Below are 8,439 nucleotides of genomic sequence, written 5' to 3'. Positions count from 1 at the left end.
AGTATAGGCTATGGCAATGTAGGAAATGTGACTGTGGAAGGCCTGAAAATGTATGACCACTAAAAAGAAAAGATCATTAAAGCAAAAATTCAAGTCTTTTAAGGAGTTTTCTTCTGGTCCTTTAAACATGATTGTAAGACAAGGGTAGGATGATGTGTACAAGAAAAATTGAAGCAGTAGCAAATAAGAAGTATAGAATTGTTCAAAATGAATCTCTGGTCTGGAAGTGGCAAGAAGGATATCAACCTCCAACCTCTGGATCCTGTTACCAGAGTGTGATAGGTAGGTTTATTGTGCCAAGAGGGTCAATGAACATATGTGGGATTAATTGAAGGGCAGAGAGATAAAGGGCTCGGCAAGCCTGGCCTTTCTTGTCTGTCACTCTTTGATCATCAGACCAGTTTGCGGCTGCCTTGCTTGTGCTGTGCCTCAATTTGCAAGCTACGCTGCCTGTGGGACACCTATCCCGTGGACTGTGTCACTGTAATTTGAAGTTCCTTCAAGACCTGCTTCTCCACGCTACTGGAGTGTACATCTCTTGAGATGGAGACTGTCAGACCCTGTCATCTGGCTGACAGTTGGTGACCTACCTTGCTGTTTGCTGCCTATGGCTGGATAGCCTGAATTGCTCTATAAAGGACCATCTGGTGGCCCTCAAGGCTTGAGGGACTGCCAGTGTATTAGCTGTCTCACGGAAGTGAGTTGCACTGAGCAAGTTGTACTGCTTTATAGATTAATTAACTGTTTGTTTATGTTATATATCTATTTTTCTATATAAATATATATATACATAATTATTAGTGTACTGGTTTTGTTTCTCTAGAGAACCCTGTCTACCATACCATAGGGAAAGAGAGAACAAAGCCAGCAAATTAAGAGTTCATTACAGGATTGAAATGTCTACACCTGATAAAAAACCCTAAGTGAACATCAGGAATTCCTAAGAAGTAAGTCAGGACTGAAGTGAAGTGGCTCTCTTGGCAATGACCTTAGTGGGAGAATATCAAACACACACACACACACACACACACACACACACACACACACACACACACACACACTCACACCTTTCTAAAGAAAGAATGAAAGAGGACTTGGGGGTCAGGAAGGGGTTGTAAACTCCTGGGAATTTGCTTCCAAAACAATCAGTCATTGAAAGTATGATGAGGAATGCAGTCCTCTACCACAATAAGGCTCAATGACAAGGATTATAGTTTATATCCTAGGAATGGAAGAGCTGGGCTCCCTGTTCTGAGCCACGGGCTTAAACTGGGAAAAGGAAGTGAGATGCTCAGGAAGCCCCGCAACCTACACCTTGTATCTGAATTGTATTAAAATTCAACTCTAAACGTTTCATGTTTAACGATCTTTAAAAATGTCTGACAAAGGTATTTCAAATTTGGAGGATTCCCTAAAGAGAAGAAGTTTCTTCATGCTTGATATTCTAGAGAGATCCTGATTTAAGTACATACCATATTCGATTTTTTAGACTTTATCATGTGGATGTTCAAGTTATTCTCAGTTTTTTCTTGATCACTGGAGTGGATTGAGATTTCCTAATGGGGTTATTTTGTCACTCCCAGCAAATGCTTGTGTGAGACTATGCAAACAGGGCATGTGCGGGTTGGTGGGTTTTCATTCCCACCTCGCTGCTTCTAAGAGGGGTGAGCCATCAGTGATGAGTGATGTTTGAAGCTACAGTAGAGAAGAGAGAAATGCTGAGGACCTAAGAAAGTCATGTTCAAGAGCTCTATCTGAAGTGGTAGAGGCCACTGAGACCAGAAGCCTCACAGACTGTATCATGGAGACTCAGAGGAGCAGTGGCAAGACTACGACGCACTCCTCTTTATCTGGCCTGAAACTATGGAACTGTGGGACAGAATGACAGGTGAGTTGGTTTCCTGGTCTATGGAGTCCAAGGCCAAGGGGTCATGTGGCTGGAGTCCAAGGCCAAGGGGTCATGTGGCTGAGAGACTGATAACTGAAGAAAGAGTTGGCCATCCCATTCTAGAGAGGCTGAGATCTAGAGAGAGAGTTGGCCATCGCATGGCTAAGTAGCTGAAAGCTGGAGAGGTACTTGGTTGTTGGTTTAGGAGACCCATGACTGTATCCTTACTGTTCACTGATCCTGATTTATGATAACCTATTAACTGCCCTAATAAACCCCTGTAATTGTGAGTGTTGTCTGTGAGTTCTCTGTGGCCATTGCAACAAATTTTAAATCTAGCACAGACATAGAGTGGCCAGGAAAGAAGAGTTGGTGTCAGTATTGGTAAAAAAGAATGGGCAACAGAGCTTCTCTGACCCCTGCCTCGTGGCAAGGGACTCCTGAGAAGGCCAGCTATGCCTTCTCCCATGGCTAGTTATTAAAATTAGCATCAGAAGTGGGATTCCTTGCAATGGCCCCAGGCACGTGGGACTTTGTAATAAAACAAAGAGGCACAGGAAGTGAAAATTTTGATAATTGCGTGGCTTTCTTTGGCTATTCTACCCTGAAATGACTGAAAGTGCAGCTTATTTCCTAGGGGTAATATCTAGTCTGTTTAGAGGAAATGACTGATAGAAGGTTAAGATTTGTGGAGAAACATTATCACAAGCCTAAGGTCATACTTGTATGAATAAAATATTCTGAGTAGCATAAGAGAGTATTGCATTTGAGTTCTTTATAAAAGATTGTGTTTTAAATTATTTATTTATCTGGTGGTACTATGATTATATTGATTTCTCTTACCTACTGTTATAGATACAGTATGCTATAGAAACAAATATAAGAAATCAAGATAAGCAAGAGCATTTAAGCCTGCCTCCATGTTTTACAATTGCATTTGTTAACAGAAGAGTTAACAATTGACAGAAGGTCCACAAGTACCTAATCCTTCTTGAGGAAGTGCCATGATCCGTCTCCATGTTGTCTGTTTCAGCCAAAGATTAGCTAGTCTGTATCTCAGCACTGTTTCCTTGATCTGTGTTTCTTTCTATCTACCAGGGCTGGGCTATTTTGACCACTGTGGTTCTGGAGAAGTCTTGGCGATTGGGAATTAACAGGCTTCCTCTCACAGCCCATCCAGTCAATTCCAAGTTGAGTGACCTTGCAGGACGAGTAGAACTGCCACTGTTTGTTTTCAAAATTGAAACATTTTTTTCCCTAAGATTAAATTGTTTATTGATTACACATGATCATGGATGATACATAAGCTCAGATTCCATCTTTAATTTTATATGCTACCATTATTCAACTTAAATATATTGAATATGATATGCCAACAACCATTTATAGCCAAATAAACTCTGTTAACTTGTTTGGGTAAATATTTTTAATGGTTAAATCCTGGTTATACAGCTGGAATTGTCAGCTCAGCGACAACCAATGGTCCTCTGCTCAAGCAGACTAAGGTGATATATATTTCAAATTAACCTGGCATCATCCTAAAGAATTTCTATACTTCACACTCTAGGGGCAGTTATCAAGACGGCTTAAGACAGTGGTTCTCAACCTTCCTAATGCTGAAACTTTTTAATACAGTTCCTTGTGTTGTGGAAACTCCCCACAACCATAAAATTATTTTCATTGGTACTTCATAACTTTAATTTTGCTACTGTTATGGGTCGGGCAACCCCTGTGAAAGGGTCATTCGACCCCCATAGGGGTAGCGACCCACAGCGATTGAGAACTGCTGGCTTAAAAGTAGATTCAGTTTACATAGAACTTTTAAAAAATATGTATTCAGCATCATGATGAGAGTATTACATTCAGCACTCAACAGCATGGGTGCAAAAGAAAGAAATGAAATGCAAAGAAAAACTATATTAAAGCCTTTTGTTGGCATGCTTTACACTTTCCACAGAACAGACTAAAATACGGTGTTTTACTTCAGTCACAACAAATACAGTCCTCACGTTCTTTGGCCCATACAAATGAGGAAAGTCCAAAACACGTCTTCTTTGCAGTAGCTAGGCCATTCTTCCACTAGGCTTGATTGAGTTCACCAATCTCATATAACCTGTAGCTTCCCTGTCATTTCTTTGGCTTGCCTTTCCTGCTAAACTTTGCTTTCTGGCAGTCATTAAAATCTGCCACTGCCATAGCTAATGCTATTGCTTGAACTACCAGTGTCACCTTAATTTCTGGTTTGGCAAAGTATTAGCCTTCACTATTGTAAGAGCCAGAGCTTCTGCCTCCAAAGTTTCCTCCTTTCATTGGTCCAACTTTGTAAGATTGATTGTGCCAATTGCCCAAATCATTGTAGCTTCCACCACCACCAAAATTGCTTCCATCATTACTAAATCCATTATAGCCGTCCCGAATGCTACCATATCTATCACTGCCATGGCTCCCACCAAAGTCACCATGTCCAATGAAGTTTCCACGGCAGCCAAAGTTGTCATTTCTACCCAAACCACCTACTTGTCCACCATCAAAGTTTCCAGAACCACTTTGACCTCATTTGCTGGAAGAGACAGTGGCCATCTCTACTTCCACATGGTTTTCCACAACTTCACAGTTGTGGTCATTCCCAGTATGGTATTTCTGAATAATAATTTTATCTATGAGTTATGCTCATCAAAAGTCACAAAAGCGAAGCCCCTCTTCTTGCCACTGCTTAAATCCATTATGATTTCAATTATCTCAATTTTCCTATATTACACTAAATAATGTTGTGGGTGGTGCTCTTCAGTATTTTCTTTGATGGCCCCAACAAAGGCCTCTTTCACAGTTAAATGGGCACCCAGCCTTTGAAAATGTTGGTTCCACAACTCTTCTATCCACCTTGTGTGACCCGGCATGCATTGAAGCGTCCACCTCCTCCACAGTAGATTCAGTTGTTAACTCAAAACCTCTCTAACGTTTGGTGTTTGTATCTCTTATTACCACCTGGTCCGTGAACATCCCCCATTGCTCAAAATAGCTCTGCAGACTCTTACCTGTGACAAAGCTCAACCCTCTGATGGAGAGTTTTTGCAGCTGTCCCGAAGCTTTAGGAGCCTCTGACTTAGGATGAGCTGAGGGTGGTGTGTGTGTGTGTGTGTGTGTGTGTGTGTGTGTGCATGTAATGAAGTAATGATGCTTCATCTGCAACGTCCACGAGGAGAAGAGGACAGCATTGTAACTTTTCATGAGAGAAGAAATCCTTGTTTTTCTTTTGTGAAGCAGCTTGTTGACTGAACTGCCGACCTTGCAGTCAGCAGCATAACCAATAGTCCGCCAGGGGTCGGAGCCATCTCTTATTTCGTTGTTTTCCTTTGCAGTCCTTTGCTTAGCTGAGCTCTTTCTTTTCCACATACATTTGAGGATTAGCATTTCCATCTCCGTAAAGAATGGTGTCGGAGTTTGGATTGGAATTCCTTCACATCTCTATATAAGCACTGAGCATTAAGGGCATCTTTACGTTGTTAAATGTTCTCATGCATAAGCATCATGCATTTCTCCACTTATGTATGGCTCTTTTAAATGCAGGGAGTAGTGTTTTGTAGCTTTCTTTGTACAGGTCTTTTGTTTCTCTGGTTAGATTTATTCCTAAGTATTTCATCATTTGGGTGGCTTTTATAAATGGTACTGTTTACTTAATTCCCTTTATAGGCCATGCATGAGCACAATTAAGTGTTCAGGAATTCTCTTTTTTTCACTATGTTATTCATAATTTCTCACGATTCACATAGTTAAATATCTTTGTATAATCAATAAGACACAAGTGATTGTCTTTCTGGAATTTTCTCCCTTCAGTCACATGTGATATCAATAAGGATGACTGGGTTCCACATGGTCTTGTTTTACTTGATTTTATGGCAGTTCCATGGCAGTGCGTGGCTGAACCTGTTCAGTGTAGTTTTGCTTATATGTGAGATTGGTGATATTGTAATTATTTCTACATTTTTTTGGACAGTTTTTCTATGGAATGTTCCACAAATAGGGTTTTGTTTTGTTTTGTTGTTTTTCTGTTTAAAAAAAATGCCAAGGAAGAGGTTCTATTTTAACCTCAAGTAAAGTAAGAAGATTTAGAAAAAACAAGCAAACCCCACGTACATTTAAAGAGGCACATAGAACTTCTGAGAGATCTGACGGTTGAAATAAGCGGTGGGTTGGGTATTTATTTCTGTTTTTTTTGTTGAAAAAACAGTTTTCCTGTGTGCCCATCACAGAAGACTTCTTTTTCGGACTGAAAGCTGAAGGGAACCAGTGAGGAGATTGTGTGATGACCTGGATCTGCTTGAGGATTGGGAATGAAGACAAGGCAGCACTAAAGAGATGAGAGGAGCTCAGACATGTTCCATGGATGGCCTGGTGACTTGGTCCACAGGAATCGAAAGGACTGAAGTGGAAGTGTTTGCTGGTCTGAAGTTTAAAGAGTTGTGCACATACTGTGCCTAAGGGCATGACCTAGCCTCAGTGGGTAAGGGCTGAAGACTGGAGTCCATTTGACCTAGCCAAGGCTAGGGCTGAGATGACAAGAACTCAGTCAGATAAAGGGGAATATTTGGACTTGTGACCTGATGAAAATAGCTGCATTCTGATGAATAGTGATGAACTTTACCTTGCTTATGGTTGTAGATGCTCAAAGTTCCAAATGGAATGAAGATTTCATTCAGGGAACTTGTATTTCTCCCCATGCTACTGGGTTCTTGGAAAAGGAGATATAGAAATTGGTTATCTAAAATGGAGTTAAAAGGGCATGAGGTGTCTGGCTTATAAGCTTTCATGGGTATGATTAGTTTTGAAATAAGTGAAACAAGAGAGGATTCCCACTGAATTATTATTTTTTTCTTTTTTCCTGATGGGTCTGCAAAAGAGACGGTGGGGGTGGGGGAATGTTGATCGGATTATATGATCCAGGTGTGATTTTCAACAGTTAATAGTTATATAAAATTGTAATTGTAGAAAATTTTGGTGATGTCTCCACCACAAGAGAGAGGATTGGTCAGTTTTCATTACGACTCCCTGGCTATAAGGATGTTGAATCATTTTTGATGAGTCTTTTTGAAGCCATTGTACAGAACAGATTAAGGTTGAGTACCTTGAAAGAGCATACTTAATACCTCCATTTGGAATGGCTGAGGCTGCCGAGGATAGACTTTTAACAGACTGTCGAATAGATAGTCAAAGGGGCAAACCAAGATTATACAGTATTTTCAGCGAGTGTGAATTGGTAGCAGAGTGACAGGGGGCTGGTTTCCTTGCCAATGGAGGCAAAGGGCAAGTGGCTGAGATCCAAAGAGAGACTTGATTGCTGCCCGAGGAAACCAATGCCTGTCCTTATTGTTTGCTGATTCTGACTAGTGGTAGTCTATTGTTTTAGTCTGAGTAGACTAGAGAAACCAATTCACAGAAACTCATGCATATAAAAGAAAGAGTTTTATATGAAAGGTAAGTGTACATTAAGAAAGTGTCCCAACCCAGTCCATTCTAAGCCCATAAGTCTGACATTAGCCAGTATATCTGACACTGATCTACAAAGGCCTCCTCAAACTAGCACAACACACGCAATAATGCTGACTGCAGGAGGAAAGCCGAATCAGTGAGCATGTAAGCATCTCAGCGCTGGCAAGGGTCTCCACATGGCTGCTCCAGCACCCAGGGCTGCATTGGGGTAGGTCCATGTGGCTTCTCATCAGAGATGTCTCACAGGAAGTGAGCCTTGCCAGCTGAAGCAGAGAACTAGTTAAGGCAGCTGCACCCTGGTCTGACCAGCAGAGAGCAAGAGACCGGAGAACTAGAAAGGCGAGGCTCAGGGAGCTATTTATCTCTCTGCCCTTCAATTAATCCCACATGTGTTTATTGGCCAGGTTGGCAAAATAAACATTAACTATCACACCTATTATCTTCCCTAATAAATTCCTTTAATTGTGAGTACTATTTGTGGGTATTGTGTGCCCATAGCAATAAATTATCGAATCTTCAAAGATACAGAGTGGTGTGGGAGGAAGTGTTAACGTCAGAAGAGGTAAAGAAAGATAGAACATGGACAATTGTCATACTCTTGCTTTATGGCATCAGGGAAACCCAAAGTCATCAGTTATTTTACCAAGATTGCTATCAATTACTTTTCTTTTTTTAGAATTACATATAACTAATTTAATAGGTTAAATTTTTAGAACTAGAACAAATGCAATAGATTAAGATAACTTCTATTAGTGAGTTGATTTCCAAAAATGTTATACTAATTTACATTTCTATCAACTTATCAATATTTATTTCAATAAACTAACACTGTGCATTAACATATTTTGGAAATGTATTGACACATATAGAAGTATTCTTCCTGTTTTCATTTTCCATCCCCTTCTATTCTTGTGTCCTCCTCTGGTATGCCAATAATTCTAATGTTATTCCGCTTCATAGCATCAGACATAGCTCTTAGATTTTCTTCAGCTTCTCTGATGATCTTATTAGATTCTTGTTTGCGTTTGTTGAAGTGTGCTTGGCTGTCCTCCAAGTCACTGATG

At 40.5% G+C, this 8,439-nt stretch overlaps 1 pseudogene; it reads right to left on the bottom strand.

Annotated features, from left to right (window-relative positions):
- Nucleotides 1-4,441: 4,441 nt before the first annotated feature.
- On the bottom strand, nt 4,442-5,305 carry LOC105979423 (annotated as a pseudogene).
- Nucleotides 5,306-8,439: the final 3,134 nt, after the last annotated feature.

This window comes from Echinops telfairi, unplaced genomic scaffold, assembly GCF_000313985.2.
Source record: "Echinops telfairi isolate 266 unplaced genomic scaffold, ASM31398v2 ScPeMD7_7469;HRSCAF=8507_0, whole genome shotgun sequence".
In the NCBI taxonomy this organism is placed as follows: domain Eukaryota; kingdom Metazoa; phylum Chordata; class Mammalia; order Afrosoricida; family Tenrecidae; genus Echinops; species Echinops telfairi.
The sequence above is the reverse complement of the archived record's forward strand: the minus strand, read 5'-3'. Positions and strand labels throughout refer to the sequence as shown.